This window comes from Nyctereutes procyonoides, unplaced genomic scaffold, assembly GCF_905146905.1.
Source record: "Nyctereutes procyonoides isolate TBG_1078 unplaced genomic scaffold, NYPRO_anot_genome, whole genome shotgun sequence".
Taxonomy (NCBI): Eukaryota; Metazoa; Chordata; class Mammalia; order Carnivora; family Canidae; genus Nyctereutes; species Nyctereutes procyonoides.
Genome location: NW_026575052.1, coordinates 47,989,801 through 48,009,914, shown reverse-complemented (window position 1 = coordinate 48,009,914; position 20,114 = coordinate 47,989,801). Strand labels below are relative to the sequence as shown.

At 41.2% G+C, this 20,114-nt stretch overlaps 1 long non-coding RNA gene across 1 annotated transcript in view; it reads left to right on the top strand.

Annotated features, from left to right (window-relative positions):
* LOC129514195 (uncharacterized) overlaps positions 1-14,181 on the top strand; it is a 37,453-nt gene extending 23,272 nt beyond the window's left edge. Inside the window, exons 3-5 of the long non-coding RNA XR_008665357.1 lie at positions 8,095-8,231; positions 10,525-10,678; positions 13,697-14,181. This is a non-coding gene — a long non-coding RNA (uncharacterized LOC129514195). The remainder of the gene's footprint in view (positions 1-8,094; positions 8,232-10,524; positions 10,679-13,696) is intronic.
* Positions 14,182-20,114: the final 5,933 nt, after the last annotated feature.

The window sequence follows — 20,114 nt, the reverse complement described above, 5'->3', positions numbered from 1 at the left end:
CTCATGAATAAATAAATAACATTTAAAAAAGTAGGAATATTCTTTATGACATGTACAAGACTGGCATTAACTCTGAGCCCTCCTTCCATGGAGACTTGAGGGACAGATAATAAACTCCTTTGATCATGAAGGCTCCTTGGGTGGATGGCATATCCCAATGTGTCTTCAATTTGAGGTCGGCACCAGCTCTCCACTTCACCTGGGAAGTGCCTGAGGATGAGGAGGAGACAGCTGGTTCTGGATTTTCTGCAGGATGTCAGTGGATTAGTCCATTTACAGATGAGAAGTCCAGCTGGAAATACAGATTTGGGGCTCATGAATGTCACCCTCAAAATGGTGTAGAAGACTATTGCTTTGAATCTTTGCACTAGTCTGCTAAAACTATTCTAATGTTGACTGCAATTCAGAGCTTCATTTCTCTAAACCACTAAACTGCTAGCTTCTGGAAATTGTTGACCAAGATGAGAGGATTTAGTAGGCATGGCTTCGTGAGTGTGTCTGTTACACAGTCAACTGCATTTGTACCTTTTCTGTATCAGGCAATATAGGCTAGATTATGCTGTGGAAACCAAGAGCCCTAGAATCTCAGTGGCTTAAAACAACAACAGACTATTTTGCTCACATTACATACAGATCACAATACAGATCAGTGTTGTCTGTCCCTAGCAGGAAGAAGGGGGACACGTAAAATCATTCTGATTCGTAGAGACTACTGCCCACCTTCCAGTAGCTCCCATTCCTGTAGCTGCACCTAACTTCAGCAAAGAGTACTCTTCTCAGTTTGTTAGCATTTCTCCCTCTCAATGGTTCTGCATATAGGCATTGCGATTTAAGGGGTGTTTTGAACCTTTGAAATCATTTGGATTGCAACTGTAGGGGACTGACCAGTGATCTAATGAAAAGGAAGCAGGATGAGGATATTTGAATGGCTGCTAAGAGTCTCTTTTGAGAAAGCAGTAATGTTTCATCTGCTCACTGTGTTCAAAGCCAAACCTGTTCCATACCTTACAATTAAGTCTTAAAATAGGAACAGAAAGTTTGGGCAACAAGACAGTCAAGATATGTATAATGGCAATGTTGCTTTTCCTTGACAAATGGTTAAAATGATCTTTGTAACAATAATAGATTTAGCAAATGTAATAGGTTATAATCAGCTCAGTAAGGATAATAGATTATAATAGATCTAGTAAGAAAAGTAGATTTATTAAACCTTCTCCAGGGAAGAGCTCAGGACAGAAACATAATGATAAATCTATGTAGCTTCATTGTCTTATTCCTAATTAATTCTGCTTATAATTTAGAAGTTGAGAAAGTATTCTACATGGTTAAAGGATGACTTTAGATCACACCTGCCACTTAAATCACCAAGAACGCATTGGGCTGTTAGACTGGTTTGCATGAAATGTCTAAGTGAAGCCAGCAGAGATATCATTAAGCCACCATTTACTGCCTGCTTATCATGTGCCGGCACCACGTTAAGCATTCCATATGCATAATGACATTATGGTATAATGCCATTCTCCCAACAATAGGCAAGACCACTGAGGCTGTGAGATCACAGCTTACACTGTTCTGCACAAGGTCACATTGCTAGTACTTGGCACAGCCAAAGCCTGATTCCAGGTTTGCTTGAACCTGAAGGACAGACTCTGAACTAGTATCAGTGAATAAATGAAACTCCACTAAGGGAACCCCATAGACTTGGCAGGAAATTTTGATTGGTTGTATATGTTGCTATTTGGTTGTTTTCACAGTTCAGGCACAAAAGGAATTTGCCCAAGGATACATAGTGGATCTTATATCCATCAAAGATCAGCTCTCATTCTGAGAGCTCCCAGTCCTCAGTGGAGCACATTATAGCTAGATTTGGGCATTTTGTTAGGCAGCTAGCCCTGGAAAAAGTATGACTGGTATGTCAGCCTTTTAGCTTATACTTTCCCTGTCAGATTTTTAGAAACTTACTCTCCTCAAACTTAAGCCAAAGCATGACTGTGTCTCGAAGAGGGAATAGCTTTTCTGGAAAAGAAAGCACTGCCCAGGACCCCAAATTCAGAATCATCTGTTCTGTTTAAAAGCTTGGCCAAACTTTTAAGTTGGCTTGATTCTCTAGGGGTAACCTGGATTTTCTATTTCCCGAGAAGCGGCCTCTTGATACTAATACTCCTTTTTCCTAGGGTCTGAGGACCCTACAAGATAGTCATTGATTATACGAGCATTTTTTGACTGCCTCCTCTGTACCAAACGTGAGCTAGTGATACTGTGGTAGACAAAGCATAGTTCCTGTCTTCAAGGATCTTATAATTTATTCAGGAAAACAGAACATGACATGAACAGGGAGTCCAGTTGCCATTTTCTTTGAGATGCAGTGCCACATTCAACGTGGACTATCAGGCACTTTCCACCCAAGGTGACAGGGCACAGTGGCAGGAAGTCTTTGAAACTGATGGGAACACACCAGCAGTAAGTGATGGATTCCTTCAATCATTAACCCTATGCCTTAACCATACTGCGCTCAGTTTCTCCCTCTGTAAAATGAGGATGATGATAATACTAACCTGGAAGGACCATTGTAAAGATTAAATGAGTAGCACCCAGCAGCATGCCTGGTTCATGGGAAGGACTGGGTAACTGCTAGCTAGAATCATAATAACGAAGATGCCAGCAAAGACCAAAGCTTGTAGTAACTGTCACAGTGAGATGTGGGTAGAAATAAGGTCGAGGCTGTTGAGAGGAAGATGTTCAATCCCTGAAGCTGTTTCCTCTGCAGTAGTCACCCCTTCAAGTACATGTTCAGATGCAACTTCCAGCCCTCTCTTAAATACTTCAAGAGTAGGCCTTGTCTTAAATTTGTAAGAAGGGTAAGATGAAGCTGAAGGGAGGCTTCTTTAAACTGAAACCAAATGCCTTTCCTTTTTCTTTTTTCTCTTGTCCTTTCCTTCCCTAAGGTCTAGGACAATGAACCTCATTTAGATCAAAAGTATTTACCCAAAGCCTGTTTCTATTTAAGATATTTTGGTAGGACAGTGAATAATCCCTTATCCTTTTGAGGAATTTTTTCACTGTCTATTATTCCTGGAACAAAGATGTCATTATTAAAATAAACTCTTCATGTAGAATGGCCACTTTAATTATAAGAGTGTCATTCATAACGGCTTCATAAGAGTGGAAGCTCTGACATCATTATCATATAGAATGCTATCAAAGACTTCAGTTCTAAGAATCTGTTAGGATTCTTTGGTGGCAAGCAACAGAACCAATTCTGGCTCGCTTACTCAAAAGAAATGGGCAGTGGGGTTGCTGGCAAATCCCAAGAAAAAGCTTGGCAAACCAGGTTTCAGAAAGCACAGGAACCAGGATTACTTTGGGAACAGGAACCAACAGACAGATTTTTGCTGTCACTTGTACCAGATGAATCAACCTCATTTACTTTTGGTCTCTATTTCACTCGTCTCAAGATTTAATTTCCTGAGAGAGAAAATCTATTTAGCCAAACGTGGCTCTTGGGTCCACTGGTCAGCTAAGGTGCCTCAGAGCACCTTGACTAACATTCCTTCCAAGCCTACCTACTGTAGGAGAGGGGTGGTTAGCTGCCTGGGGAGACTGAGGTGCTGCCCCTAGAAGGGGAGACTAGATTAATGGGAAGGTAACTAGAGTTTTACACTTTGGAGAGCGTCCAGGGTAAAGATGTACTGGGGAGATTATTTGCTGGCGAAATTGAGGTACTGACTTAAGGTACAGTAGTCCCACTTTACCACAGTTTCAGTTACCAGTGGACAATCACGGTCCATAAGCAGATGAACCTCCTTCTGATTTAATGTCAGAAGGTCACTAGTAGCCTAATGCTATGTTGCAATGCCTGTGTCATTCACCTCACTTCATCTTACACACAGGCTTTTTCTCACCTCACATCATCACGAGATGAAGGATGAATCTGGTACAACACCATGTTTTGAGAGATGATGAGAGACCACACTCACATAACTTTTATTACAGTCAATTGTTATAATTGTTCTATTTTATTTTTGTTGTTTGTGTCTTATTGTGCTTAATTTATAAGTTAAATTTTATCATAGATTATAAATATATATAAAAACATAGAAAAAACATACATAGATTTCAATACTATCTGTGGTTTTAGGTATCACTGGGGGTCGTGGAGCGCATCCCCGGGGGGTCAGGGGAAATACTATAGCTTGGCTACAGGGGTCACATTTAATGACAGAAATGAACCTTTGGACTCCTACAGCCAAATAGAAATTATTTCCTCATTTTTTCCAGCTTGCTGAAGCGATGGTTCAGAGACTGGCAGAGCTTCTGAATTACCTGTGGAACTTGTTAAAAATAGAGGAGTTGGGTTTGGCATGAGGCTCAGGCATCTGTATTTTTAATAAGCTTCTCATCTGATTCTATTTACAACCCACTTGGGAGGCCCACTAACATCAAATATCCATAGGATCTGATATAGAAAAAGAACATTGTAGAACTAAAAATGAGTTAGGGTACTTTTAGGGAAAAGATTCAGGTTTGGTGACAAAATTCTTTTGAGGTCTTTACGGTTTGCAGTTAGCCCATGTGAGGATAGGGAGAACTCTTCCCTGTTCATGACAAGCCTGGGCCAAGTGGATCAGGAAGCTTGGACTGTTGTCCTAGGAAGCACTTACAATTGAGCTCTGCAGGGAACAGGGCCCCTCTAGGGCTCTCCTCATATCTCTAGTGCTGGAGGGGAAGGATCAGATTATATGGGTAGATTACCCAAGTGCTAAGATCTGGAACACAGAAAAGGATTGGGAAACAGGCTTGAGCTGGCACAGACAGGGAAGGTATCTGTTACCTTTATCTTTTTGTCTCAACACAACTGAAGAAGACAGGCCACTCTAAGTCTCTCAGCCAACCTAGAGTGAGGAAGAACACTACTCTTCTGCTGGGGAGCTATGTTCCTTCTGGTTCTTCACCTGGCCACTCCTTAATCATTCTTTGGTCCTCATGTAGACACCGTCTCCTCATGGAGGGCTCCTGGACCCCCTTTAACCTAGGCCCCTGCTGTCCTTTCTTGTGGACAGCTGTTCGTTCCCAGGGTCAGCTTCATGGGCATGCACCCTGTGTAATCCCAGAGAGCCCTGTGCTGTGAAGGACTGCATGTTTGGTTTAATACTGTGTTATTGCCATCTTGAAATTTTTTTAAGATTTTATTTATTTGAGAAAGAGAGCAAAAATAGAGAGCATGAGTAGAGGGGAGGGGCAGAGGAAGAGGGAGAGGGAGAAGCATACTTCCTGCTGAGCAGAGAGCCTGATTTAGGGCTCGATTCTAAGACTATGGATGGGATCCCAACCTGAGCCAAAGGCAGATGCTTAACCAACTGAGCTGCCCAGATCCCCTGCTGTCTTGAAATTCTTAATAATTTTTGAACAAGGGGCTATCCATTTCCATTTTGACTGGGTTCTATATAGCTCTTAGATTATATCTAAGGTCCTTCTCTTTCCTTTCTTTTATCTTAGTATCATTTAATCGTGGTGGCCCTAGTGTCTAGCACCATACCTGCTACTGTATAAAGGCCTAATGAATATTAATAATAGCCATTTGAAATTTGACCATGTTTGACTTTTTTTGTTTGACTTATTTTTATTTATTTATTTATTCATTTATTTATTTATTCATGAGAGACACAGAGAGATAGAGACGCAGAGACCTAGGCAGAGAGAAGCAGGCTCCATGCAAGGAGCCCGATGTGGGACTCGATCCCGGGACTCCAGGATCATACCCTGGGCCAAAGGCAGACACTCAATCTCTGAGACAGCCAGGTATCTCTTGTTTGACTTATTTTTAAAAAGCATATTCATATGGTTCAACATAAAGTATTCTAAATGAATGGATGAATGATTGTAGGAAGAAAGGTACTTTGAACACGATGGGTTGCTGACCCAATATCCATTTGCCTACTTCCTCCCTACTTTCTTCTTATCTTCCTTCTGCTAGTTTTGACCAGGTGTTCATTCCTCCCCTGTAACCTTGAGGAGGAGACTCCATCCCTAATTCCAGGGTAGATACTGACAGCCTACATATATTCTCTCTTCTGAGAACATTCTTTCTTCTGACTGTGGACACTATCAGGTTTGAATGAGACTCCTGGAACTACTGCAGCCACCTTGCTACTATCCTGATGGTGAAACCAACCCAAAGCAGAGAGCAAAGCCAAAGGAATTGTGGAAAAGCAGTATGAGGATATAGTGTGCATGGACACTGATCTATCTCTGAACTTTTTATGTAGGACAGTAAAATTTTCTGTTATTAGTTCTGGTTGTTTATTGCTATGAAATAATTATCCCAAGACATAGAGGCATAAAACAGCATCTGTTTTGTAATATTTCACAATTTTGTGGGCCAAAAGTCAAGCAGGGCTCAGGTGATTCTTTTTTGTGTAGCATCAGCTGAACTCACTCGGTGGTATTCAGCTGGCTAATGGACTGATCTGAAGAGTCCAACATGGCTTCTCTCACATATTTGGCATCTTGGTGGTGATGGCTAGATGCCTAGGCTCAGCTGGGAACTTCATCCAGAGCATGTCTATGTGGCCTCTCCAGGATGGCCATCTCAAGGTAGCCAGGCTTCTTAGATGGGGCTCAGGGTTCTCAGAGAAAGTCCTAAGAGGCAAGAAGTGGAAGCTGCCAGTCTCTTCAGGCCCAAGCCTGGACTGGCGCAGAAGCACTTCTGCCATATTCTATCGGTTGAAGCAGTGTAAATGCTACCCAGATTGAAGAGGAGATGGCGTACATTCCACCTCTTGATGGGAAAGTACCAAAGAGTTTATGGCTACCTTTAATTCTCCACATTACTGAAGTCAATTTCTGTTACTTACAGGCAAAAGGATTCTAAATAATTAAGTTAAATTATTCAAGTTAAATATTCAAGTTAAATTAAATTCAAGTTTCTTTCTACCTGGGAAGATATTTCTTCCTGTTCCTCTAATACAAGGATCTGTCAACTTTTCCCACAAATATCCAGATAGTAAATAGTTTGGATTTTATAGGCCACACAGCCTCTGCCAATGATGCATGAAACCAGCCATGGAAAATATATAAATGAGTGAGCATGGCTGCTTTCCAATAAAAATTTTGTTTATGGTCACTGAAATTTGAATTTCACATAATTTTCATGTCATGAAATATTATTTTGTTTTTTTCCCCCAACCATTTAAAAATATAAAAGCCATTCTTGCTTTTTAAGCTATATAAAAAAAGAAGACAGGCCAGATTGGTCCCTGGGCCATATCTTACTGGCCCCTAACCTAACACATCAAGCTTGCTCCAAGCCCAGGGCATTTGCGTGTACTGACCCTCTGTCCAGAATACTCTTTTTATGGACTTCACATGGTTTGTACCTTCTCTTCAGTTGTTTTTTTTTCCTTTTTAAAGATTATTTATTCATGAAAAACAGAGAGAGAGAGAGAGAGAGAGAGAGAGAGAGAGGCAGAGACACTGGCAGAGGGAGAAGCAGGCTCCCTCCATGGAGCCCAATGTGGAACTTGATCCCAGGAGCCTGGGATCATGCCCTGAGCCAAAGACAGACATCCAATCACTGAGCCACCCAGGTGTCCCTATTCAGTTGGGTTTTAACTCTAATATCACTTCTGTAGAATAACCTCCTCTGATAACTCTTTCTAAAATTGTTTGCTTACATTTCCTTGATAGTACTTCTCACTGTCTGAAATCTTGTACATTTATTGTTCATACATTTATTTGCTGCCTCTTTTCTACCCTCACTGCAATAGAATATAAATGAAGCTGGGATCTTGCCTGTATGATTCTCCTCTGTATGCCCTTTCCTTAGCCCAGTGCCTGGCACATAGTAGTTGCTCATTAAAGATTTGTTGTATTCAGGTTAAATGATTACAGGTCAGTTTTCTGGGGCATGACAAGAGCTTAAGAGGCTACTCGGTTTATACTCATTGATGAGAGAAATGTAGTAAGAGCAGAGGAAGGAGATCGTCCATCCTTACAAGTGTTGATCTGTCTGTTATTTCCCAGTGTTTCAGGGAAAAGCTGAAGGAAAGATTCTTTTGTATACTTCTGAAGGTAACTATTTCCCTCTCTTGGCAGATTTGAATGACTTACTTTGCCTGTTTGGAGGCAGGAAAGGGGGGAAACAACCTTAAACGACCTATTTGAGGAGAGAGAGTGTCATCACTGTGCTTGTGCAATCGTGTCTGAAAGCTGGATTCCTCTGGACCAACAAGGTATGATTTCACAAACACCCCAGAGCTCCCTGAGGGGAAATAGCAAAGGTCCTGGGTGGCACAGCAATGACAGAGATGACAGATTGGGGATAACATCAGGCTAAACTTGTCCTCAGAGGGGAGGGAGGAAAAAGCAGGAGCAGGTACGGCATTTCAGGCCAAGAAGGCTTGAGCTTGAACAGAGTGTACTGGTGGCATTAGGTGGTGGCCAGAGCCCAACAATTGAGCACCGGGCTTTCCAAGCTTCGGGGTAGAAGTGGCTGCCATCCAGTCCTCCAGTCCTTCCTCTAGTTATTAAAACAGGCAGATTGCTAGGGTGGAAAGAGCCCTCTGGAGGTGAACACAATAAACAGGAGGTGTCCATGGGAAGCAGTGAGGATCACAGCCTAGTGGACCTTACACCATAGAACCATAGAATGATGTAGGTTCTGTGAAATCAGGTGAGGAACCAAGAGTTGGAACAGAGAGAGGAGAAACAGAGAATGAGGCTGACACAAAAGGTGACGAAAACAGAAAGGCTGACCTACAAATGCTGAGCACAGTGTGGGTTGCAATTCGTAGGCTAGTTGGGCTAAGGGAGTTTCTATGACTTAAGGCAGTTGATTCTCTGTTAGTGGATAAAGCAGAAAAAATAATGATGCAATTATGTAACTTATTTGGTCTTTTTGGGTGTAAACGGTGGGAAAACTAACAAAGTGTGACTAAAGCTTCAAAGAGAATTGATTGGTTCATATAACTAAGAAATACAACAGTATACTAGCTAGCTTCAGGCACAGTCAGATCTAGGTTCACAGTGTCTTCAGTATTTGCCAGTCTCTATCTCTCTTCATATTTCACCTCTTCTTTCTTCTATATCAGTTTCATTCTCAGACAGGCTCCCCCATTATATGGTGGCTCACGTTAGCTCCTGGTATATATCCATATTGATCTACCCAGCTTCAAGTTCAACAGAGTGCCTTTGGCCTGGTTGATCTAACAAGTCCAAGAATTCTACCTTATTGCCTCTGATCGGGTCATGTGCCAGGCCATGAACCAGTCATGAGCCAAGGGCATCACAGTGCTTTATTGATCTCACCCTGGGTCATATGCCTTCCCCTTGAAGCCCAGTATAGTCACTCTACCCAAATCACCTGGACTAGAAATGGGGAAGAAATGGTTTCCCAAGACAAACTCAGACACCATTATCCTAAGGATGGGTTATGGATGCTGGGTAGGCAAAGGCCCAAACAAAACAAAAAGCAAACAAAAATTAGATGTCTACAGCCAGTAATCATCACACTCACATGGCATTGACCAGAAGCCACCACCTCTCTCACCAGTAGATGAATGTAGTACTAAGTAAATGATGCCACCAGGTCCTGGACATTCAATTGCTTTCACAGTGACAAAGTTACATCTTCTGGTTTAAATCACCAGTAGAAAATTAACACTGAGAATAGAAAATAATCATAGTCCATGAGAAAAAAAGTATTCAAACTGATTTAAAGCAAAAATCACAGAATAGCACAAACTTGGTAATTAAATTTGGTGACCAGAAATGCAACTATTGCCCAAATAACCTTTGAATTGCAAGCTGACAAAAGTCTCTTTTTTTTAAGATTTTATTTATTTATTCATGAGAGACATAAACACAGAGAGAAGCAGAGACAGAGGTAGAGGGAGAATCAGGCTCCTTGCAGGGAGCCTGATGTGGGACTCTATCCCAGGACCTCGTGATCATGACCGGAGCTGAAGGCAGACCCTCAACCACTGAGCCATCCAGGTGCCCCTATTTTTTTTTTTTTTTTTTAGTCTAGATTTATCTAGAGGTCCATTCTACTTTCTACTCAGGAATAATTCCTGAAGAAATTTTAACATGGGAGAAGGGGGATCCCTGGGTGGCTCAGCGGTTTGGTGCCTGCCTTCGGCCCAGGATGTGATCCTGGAGTCCCAGGATCAAGTACTACATCGGGCTCCCTGCATGGAGCCTGCTTCTCCCTCTGTCCGTGTCTCTGCCTCTCTCTCGCTCTCTCTGTGTCTCATGAATAAATAAATAAAATCTTAAAAAAAAAACAAAAACGGAAGAAGGCTCAGAATAAAAAAGCCTTTCTAATACCTGATAATGTGTGTGTACTTGGTTCCTATCTCACTTTATTTTCATGATACTGCACCCTTCTAGTCCTCCATACTTCTGACTACTTTGTTTCTGTATCCTTTACCCAAGCCTGAACCATTGGTATTTCCTGGAGTGTCCTGTTCATTCCCAGCTCTGCTCTTCTTACAGAGTAAATCTTCATTCAGTTCTTTCCAGCAGGTACCCACGGACAGTGTCCTTTGGACCAAGTACTGTATCAACCGTCGTTGTGGGTTAAACTCCAGATCATCCGTGTGCTAATGACACCCAATCTCTGAAGTCCAGACTTTTCTCTTCACATTTACACACTCCTATATTCACGTAGGGGTATTTTGTAAGTAGCTCTTAAATTATGGATAAATGAATGAATGCTTTTCCTTTAAAGTTTCAAGTTCAGTGCACCTGAAATGAAATCTTCTTGCCTGATGTTACTGCTTGTACTTGGTAATAGACTCAAGAAGAGAAACCATAAGTTTATCCTTGCCTCCTCCTTTTGGTCTCTTTCACATCAAGTTCCACTTCTTTCTTTTCTTTTCTCTTTTCTTTTCTTCTTAATTATCCATGAGAGACACAGAAAGAGGCAGAGGCAGAGGGAGAAGCAGGCTCCTGCAGGGAGCCCGACGTGGGACTTGATCCCCGGACCCGGGATCATGCCCTGGTCCGAAGGCAGATGCTCAACTGCCAAGCCACCCAGGTGTCTCCTGCCTCACCGTTTCTTAAATCTGCCTTTCTCCCCCATCTCCATTCCTCCTGCCTAATCCAGACCCGTATCACCTTCTCCTTAGATGCTACCACAGCTTCCTGACAGTCGGCCTGCCTCCAAACATGTCCTTATAGCACCCATGCTCTCCTGCTTCAGTGGCTGTTTCCTGCTGAACAAAGATTATACTCCTTGATTACATTCAATAAAGTTTTCCTGCTCTCTGCTTTCCTTTCCAGCCTTACCTTCAGAGTAACTTGCCTCAAATGTCTGTGGTTTCCTGCACACAGCATGCAGATTCATGCCACCACGGCTTTGCTTACATTCTACATGCTGGTATATGACCCACTGTGTATGTTCATTTGTAGTCCTCTATGTAAGCTTCAGCTGAGGTGCCAGTCCCTCTAGGGAGTCTGGCTGACCCTCTTTAGGCTGTGCTGGGTATCCTCTACTTGGTCCCTGCAGTACACTGGGCATCCCTCTGTCATTGCACTGTGAAGATCTTGTCCTCTTGCCATCACCTGGACTCCTTTGTGAGTTCCTCGAAGATGTGGACATGTCCTGTTCATCTTGACTCCCCAGAGCCTCACTAGCACCTGAAACCTAGTTGAATTTCACAGGTGTTTGTTGAAGGTCTTTGTTTCCTCTTATGTGGAACATATGTTTTAGCTTTGGTAGCTTTCATGGTATGGAAAGGTATACCCTACGATACTGAAACCAGAGGGGATTGTTGTTCAAGACTGGGATAAAGGGTTACTGGCAGAAACTTGGAGGTAATCTTATTTACATTTTTGCTCAAAAGACTGACTCTAGGGCAGCCCCGGTGGCCCAGTGGTTTAGCGCGGCCTTCAGCCTGGGGTGTGACCCTGGAGACCTGGAATCAAGTCCCACGTCAGGCTCCCTGCATGGAGCCTGCTTCTCCCTCTGCCTCTCTCTCTCTCTCTCTCTCTCTCTCTCTCTCTCTCTCTCTCTCTGTCATAAATAAATAAATAAAATCTAAAAAAAAAAAAAAGACTGACTCTAGGCACCAAAAGCAATTGCTTAACGACCCTAAAATATATGCTGGTCTGATACTATGGGATCAGAAAAGTGACTAATAAGAAGCAACAGGCGTTGGTGAGGATGTGGAGAAAAAGGAACCCTCATGCACTGTTGTGGGAATATAAACTGGTGCAGCCACTGTGGAAAATAGCATGAAGTTTCCTCACAAAATTAAAAATAGAACTACTGTTTAATCCAGTAATTCCACTACTGAGTATTTACCTAAACAATATATAAAACACTAATTCAAAAGATTTCATGTGCTATGTTTATTGCAGCATTATTTATAGTAGCCAAATTATGGAAGCAACCCAAATGTCTGTCCATAGATGAATGGATAAAGAAGATATGATATACATATATCACATGTATATATTCAGATTATGGGGGGGGTCATACTGAAGACTCAGCTGACAGAGTTTGGCAGTAATTGGAGGTAGCTTAGTAGAGGGAGGAAAATCATGCTTGTAGGGTTTTTGACCTGAGCACCTGTGGAGTTGGATTTGTCATTGGGAGGGGCAGATTTGAAAAAATACATAATTCAGTCCCAGTCCCTTTCTAAGTTTGAGTTGCTTATTAGGTATACAGGTCGAGTGTTGAGCAGCCAAGCTGTGTGTGCCTGTCTGGAGTTCAGAGGAGAGGTTAAAACAGGGTAGGTATTCGATGTTTGTTAGCATGCAGATGGTCCTTGTGGCCCTGAGGCAGGTGGAGTAATCTAGGAAGTGTGTGTGAGTAGAGATTTTACAACTAACCTGGGAAAGTCCAGTGTTCAGAGGATGGGAGAATGAGGAGGAGTGAGCCAAGGAAACTGAGGAAGAGGGACCTGTGAGAAGGGCGACCCAAGGGCAATGAGTGGGAGATAACCCAGAGGCCAAGTGAAGAAAGATTATTGTGCCTGAAATGGCAAACAACCTAGCAAATGCTGATGTACCCTAGTCTCTGGGAACTGTATTTCTCTTTGTGTGTGTATGTGTGTGTATGTGTGTGTGTATGTGTGTGTATGTGTGTAACTCCTTTGACCTGGAGTTACCCAGGTATTACACACTCCCTGTGTTCCCTTCCCTAGAAATTCTGAGCCGTTGTGGTCCAGAACTTCAGTACTAGATCTATGTGGTCACAATTTTACTAGTTTTCTTTTCCTCTTGTGGCAGCCACAAGATCAGTTCCCCTTCCTTTCTATGCTTCTAAGGAAAGCCTGAAGCTTTTACCAGGGCTGCCCATTCATAAAGTCATTCATTCATTCATTTATTCACTCACCAGACAGTTACTGGGTTTTTACAATGTGCAGGTGCTGTTCTAGGCACAGAGGAGAGAGCCATGACCAACCATGGTCCCAGCTCTGTCCTTGCCAACAGGGAGCTTACATTCTAGTGGAGTGGGGAGGAGGTAGGGAGAAGGGAGAGGTAATGTGTGTGGGGGATGGTCATTAAACAAACAAGTAACTTAAAATTGTTATGTATGCACTGACGAAAACAATTTAGGGTCTGAGATACAGAGTAACAGTGGAGACTAAGAGAGTGGGCTGTTTTCAATTGGGAGGGCCAGAAAGCTTCTTGAAGATGAGATCCGACTATCTCCAAAGTAACCAGCAAAATCTTTTTCTTTTTTTAGAGTCCTGAAGTGAACCTGTGTTCCTAGTTCCTAGAAACCCCTAAGGCTCTTGGTTTCCTTCTGGTTTAGTGGAACAATGGAGAAAACCTATAACCAGTTCTAGCTTCAAGCACCATTCCCATTCTGGTTCACACTGTAACTCTGAAAAATCAGTTTTTTTCACAGTTTCATCTCATATCCACCAGAAGAGACAAAAGATCATAAAAATGGAATTTATTTGAGTTCATCTTCCAACAACGTGGCCAGTTACTGCTTTATTTAGCTTTATTTACTTAGTTACTGCTTTACTTGTTTTTGAACATTTAATACAGTGCAGACATTGGTCTATGTAAGCGTTTTATGTGCATGCTACCATTTAATTTTTACAACAGCCTGTGAGGTAGGTGCCATTGTCATTCTCATTTTATACTTAAAATGCCTGAGACTTAGAGATATTAACTGTGGTCATACAGCCAGCAAGCAGCAGAGCTGTGGTTAAAACTCACGTCTGTTTAATGCTTGAGATGTTGCTTTTGGCATTATTTTATAAAAGATGAAGGGTGCCTGGCTGGCTTGGTAGGGGGAGCGTGTGATTCTTGATCTCCAGTTCGAGTTCGAGTCCCACGTTGTGCATGGAGACTACTTAAATAAATACAGGTTAAAAAAAAAAAAGATGATAAAAAAATAAAAAAAAATAAAAAAAAGATGATATGAGAGCATTCTTAACTATGTCTTTTAACTACTGCATGCTTTATCTTTTTTTTTTTAAGATTTTATTTATTCATGAGAGACACAGAGACCAGGCAGAAGGAGAAGCAGGCTCCTGCAGGGAGCCCTATGTGGACTTGATCCCAGGACTTCAGGATCATGCCCTGGACCGAAGGCCGGTGCTCAACTACTGAGCCACCCAGGCATCCCTGCATCCTTCATCTTCACCAAATTATTCTTAGCTAAGAAGTTTAAATACAGGGGCAGCCTGAGTGGCTCAGCGGGTTAGCACCGTCTTCAGCTCAGGGCGTGATCCTGGAGACCGGGATCGAGTCCCATGTCGGGCTCCCTGCATGGAGCCTGCTTCTCCCTCTGCCTGTGTCTCTGCCTCTCTCTCTGTGACTCATGAATGAATAAAAAGTATTCAAAAAAAGAAAAAAAAGAAATTTAAATACAGATTCACAAGGGTAGGGCTTCTCATAGTTGAATGATCTTTGGGGTGTTTCAGTGACCTGTTAATCAAATTCCATGCTAAAAAAGAAACAAAAAACCCCCTCCATCCTAAAGTAAAAGTGAGATTACTTTGTGATTTCAGTTTTAAAACAAGCACTTATTGTCTTTCAGGAAGGCTATAAATAGAAATTCAGGGAAATATTTCAACTAATAAAGATAAAAATATTTTTTGTTAAAACATCAAATATTTGGCTTTCATTTCTTAGCTCACTTTATTTTTTTTAAGATTTTAAAAAAAGATTTTATTTATTTATTCATGAGAGACCCAGAGAGAGAAGCAGAGACAAAGGCAGATGGAGAAGCAGGATCCCTGCGGGGAGCCTGATGTGGGGCTCCATCCCAGGACCCCAGGATCATGCCCTGAGCCAAAAGCAGATGCTCAACCACTGAGCCACTGAGCCACTAAAACTCCCTTAGCTCACTTTAAAAACTATAATTTCAAGATGTTTTTAGCAAGCATGGTACATTCTGAGGTTTTTAAAAGTTCATATAATAGTAATACAAGTTATAATTTATTGAGCATTTATTACACCTGCCAAGTACTAGGTATATTACTTCACTGGTTCCTAACTATAACTCTCTGTGATAATTACTTATTGTCAGTCTTCTAAAGATGAAGGCGTTGAAACTCAGATAGTTAAGTAACTTGCTCGAGATTCAAAGTCATTGCATCAAATCCGGTATTTGAACCTATGGATGGAAACTGATGCTTTTTTTCATCACACAACTTTATTTTTTATTCTGCCTTCAGAAGGGTTCTATCCTTATTAGATTATTTTCATTCTTTAAATAAGTGACTTTGAGGAAGTATCTTTCTTCCCTGGTATTCAGTTTCCTTGTGTTTAAGACAATGTGATTGAATTGGAGATTTTCCATAATCTCTGTTAGGTCTAAAACTACATGGTTCTGTGAGTCCATGAATAGCCCAGTTCAAAGGTAGTTGGTTGGCGTTCCGTGGGACTCCTCCTCATTTGTTCTCTTTGGGAAACAGTAGGAAATTGAATCTTTTAAATCAATTTAGTACATATATCTACTATTTTTTATACTCATGAATATATTACCTGATCATTTTTAGTTGCAAAATGTTTCCTCACTGTCATTTATAATACTCATCACTAACAATAGGCTAAAGAAATAGATTTGAATTGCTTTTCCTTTCTTTCATTTGGTTAGTCCGGGGTCAGCAAGCTATGGCTTGTGGGCCAAATCTAGCCTACTACTTGTTTTTGTATGGCTTATTAACTAAGATTGGGTATTATATTTTTAAATGGCTGGAAAAGAAAATTAAAAGAATAGTTTGTGACACTTGAAAATTACATGAAATTGAGATTTCAGGGTCCATAAAGCTTTTTGGAACACAGCCACCATATTCATTCATTTATGTATTGTCTATGGCTGGTTTCCTGGCACAACATCAGGGTTGAAGAAGTGCAACAGAGCCTGAATGGTCCAGAAAGCCTGGAAACCCTTTCTAGAAAAAGTCTGCTGATCTTCGGGTTAGTGTTGAAATAATAAAGCAAGGAGGCCAACTGAGGTTGTTCTAATGCCTTGATAGCCTAGTAAGCAAACCAAAATCTAAGCAGGACTCAGTGCTCTTGAATCCGAGAAAAATGAAACTGAAGAATGACCAATCACAAACAGCCACCCAGGCTTTCCCACATTAGCAACCACTTAAGCTATAACCAAATAATGGCTTTGCTTCCAAGTCTTCTCTATAAAAACTTTGCCCTTAGCTCCTTTCAGGGCAGCACTCCCAATCATTGTTTGGTGCTGCTTATTTGGATTGAAGTTTGCTCAGATAAACTCTCAAAAAGCTTAATGTACCTCAGTTTATCTTTTAACATCTGGGACACTGTATTGATTGCCCACTGCTGCTAGGCATTCTACAGGTCACAGGGACATAGTATCGAACAAGACGCACAAGTTCCCTGGGCTCAAGGAGCCATGTCTAAACTCAAATAAAACAAACAGGGAGCCTGGCCAGCTTAGTTAGTGGAGTATGCCACTCTTGATCTTGGGGTCGTGAGTTTGAGCCCTACATTGGGTGTAGAGATTACTTTAAAAAACAAAAAAACAAAAAAAAAACAAAAACAAAACAAAACAAAACAAAAAAACAAAACAAAACAAAAAAACAAGAAACAAAGTTGGAGGGACACAGGACTTCCAAAGTTAAATTATGCCAAAGGATTTTTTAAATACAGCTACTACCTTCGCTTATCATCATTTACTTTAAGAAAAATAGTATGCATGTTAATATAAAAAATTAGTGTATTAATACCAAATTTATAGGAAGAACATAATCTCAAAAAGCACTGCCTCAAATGGAATGCATGTTATGGAAAACTCATTGCATCCTCACTGTTTTTCTCATTTCCTGATGGATCAGAGAAAACTTCTTCCTGGGCTGGCAAAGGTCATCAGATCAGCTTTGGGAGCACAGGGCTTGGTTGGCATTGTCACTTTGCAGGCAAAACAAACTTAGGAAATATCTAGTTTTTAAATTGGAAAATGTTAGTGTTTTAGTGGTGCAACTCTTCAGCTCGAGAGTATTACAGCCACTAATTTTAGAAGTCAAATTTTTCTGCAGACAGTGCCGGGTAATACAAATGTAGTTATGGGAAATTCCAGAAATGAACTAGAAAGGGAAGTGGAAGTAAATAAAATAAATCTGCCAACTTCTACTCTTGTAGATCCCACAGATATTATATCCTCTTTGCCCTGCATTTAGATGCAAGATAACCCATTTTAGTACTGATGTTTCATACTGGCTGCTCCTTAGAAGGAAGTGATGGCAAGAATAATTTCTCTACGGAAATACTGCCCTCCGCTACCCCACAAGTGCCACCTTCCTTAGGCACCCACTAAAAACCACAGCATCGCTTCAAAACTAGAGTCATCTAAGGAGCATGGATCCCCAGAGGAGAAAACTTACCCATTAAGGATTTGAGGTTGGATAGTGATCATTTTCCAGTTACTTTAGAAAGTTTTTAATTCCCAATGACAGACTTTCTATTTTGCAACAACTGAAATAGCAACCAAAAGACCAGCAATGACCCTTTTCTCTTCTGTGTCCCTATTCTTGGTGTCTATGATATTGTTCATTTCCTAAGTGCATCTCATAGAGCATGGGGGACAGAGTGGGGGAAAACAGGATTCTGTGCTCAAGGGAAAATGAGAAATACAGTTTTACAACAATCTCACAGGATTTTTTTTTTTTACTGCAGGACATCTCAGGACCTCTAACATGCTAATGTGCATTTCAAGCTTATACAAATGTACATGAAGGATCTGGAGGCAAGAAAGAGAGCAAGGTGCACAGGACTGCTTGTGTGTGGAGTATAGGTTACTGAAGTAAGCTAATTTACTTGGTCATTTTAGCAGCAACAATTAGGATAAATAGACCAGTTATTTTCACTGACCCAGATCATCCTGGGTCTGTAATTGAAATGGTCTTTGACAGTTTTCTGGTTTCAGCTCAGTTTTGAACAAACTTATTTTGATTGATGGATTATAATTTTTCTTAAATATCTTTCTTCATTTAGTATACATTCCTGTAAATGTAGATATTATCTTTAAATGTTTAGGAAACCATCTTTAAAACTAATGATTTTCCATTTTGGAAACTCCCTAAAAACCATGTATTAATGTGGATGACCAGAATTCAAGAGGAGGTGAAACAATAGGTTTTGTGATTAGATCATCATATCATTTAGGGTTGTATCTGGCTTTGAGTAACAGAAAACTCCATTAATAGGGCCTACATAGCTTGTTTTTTCCCCTTCATGTGATGAGTAGTTGGTAGGTGGGCATTCTAGGGCTGGGTGTTGTGGCTCACAGATATCACCAAGGCACCTGGCATGTGGTATTCATCCTCATGGTTGCAAGATGAATGCTGCTCCTTGATGCATTATATCCATATTCTAGATGAAAAGAATAGGGAGGGGGGATCCCGGGGTGGCCCAGCAATTTGGTGCCTGCCTTTGGCCCAGGACGTGGATCCTGGAGACCCGGGATCGAGTCCCACGTCGGGCTCCCGGTGCATGGAGCCTGTTTCTCCCTCTGCCTATGTCTCTGCCTCTCTCTCTCTCTCTCTGTAACTATCATAAATAAATAAAAATTAAAAAAGAAAAGAAAAGAATAGGGAGGGAAGGTGGGCAAAAAGTGTGTGTCAGCTGTCCCCTTATCAAAAAAACAAAATCTTGGGCAGCCCGGGTGGCTCAGCGGTTTAGCGCCGCCTTCAGCCCCGGGGTGTGATCCTGGAGTCCCACCCAATAGATTTCTAGTTATAGCTTAATGGCCAGAAAAATGCCACATGGCCAGCAGTAGCTGTATAGAAATCTGAGGAACTGAATTCTTTTTTTTTTAATTTTTTTAAACTTTTATTTATGATAGTCACACACACACACACACACACAGAGAGAGAGAGAGAGAGAGAGGCAGAGACACAGGCAGAGGGAGAAGCAGGCTCCATGCACCGGGAGCCCGACGTGGGATTCGATTCCGGGTCTCCAGGATCGCGCCCTGGGCCAAAGGCGGGCGCCCAACCGCTGTGTCACCCAGGGATCCCAGAACTGAATTCTTTAGCTGCGCACTTGGGGGTTCTATTAGTAACATAGCCTAAGTCTGGAATTAGGCTAGTCTGGGGTTAGAATCTCAGCTCTAAAAAAAAAAAAAAAAAAAAAAGAATCTCAGCTCTGCTGCTCAGTGATTATGACTTTAGGTTTGTCATTTTCAGTTTCCTCACTATAAAATGGAGATAAGATGATAATGGGGTTCTGAAGACATTAACTGAACTATTTTTTGTAAAGTGTTTAGGAGAGTATCTGGTATGCAGTAAATGATAATATGTAGGTACTTTCTCAACAAATGAGTAAGGAAAGGACATTACATTAAAAAGTAGCAGGGATGAAAAATGTGGATAACATATAAAACAGACCTGTATACTACAAGTAATATGAATTTCATTAATTTCTTGAGCCAAGGAATGTTAATTAAGTGCTGCCACCTCCCCCACAGAACCACAAACCATTGGATTTAGAGGGATAGATTACTCTTTCTTCTTTCAAGGAAAATGAGGATTTCATGTCTTTCAGTCAGTTGCTTTTACACTAATGGTAGGGCGTTGGATTTATTTATTTATTTATTTATTATTTATTTATTATTATCATTATTATTATTTTAGGGCGTTGGATTTAAAGCCAAAACATATTAGAGGCTT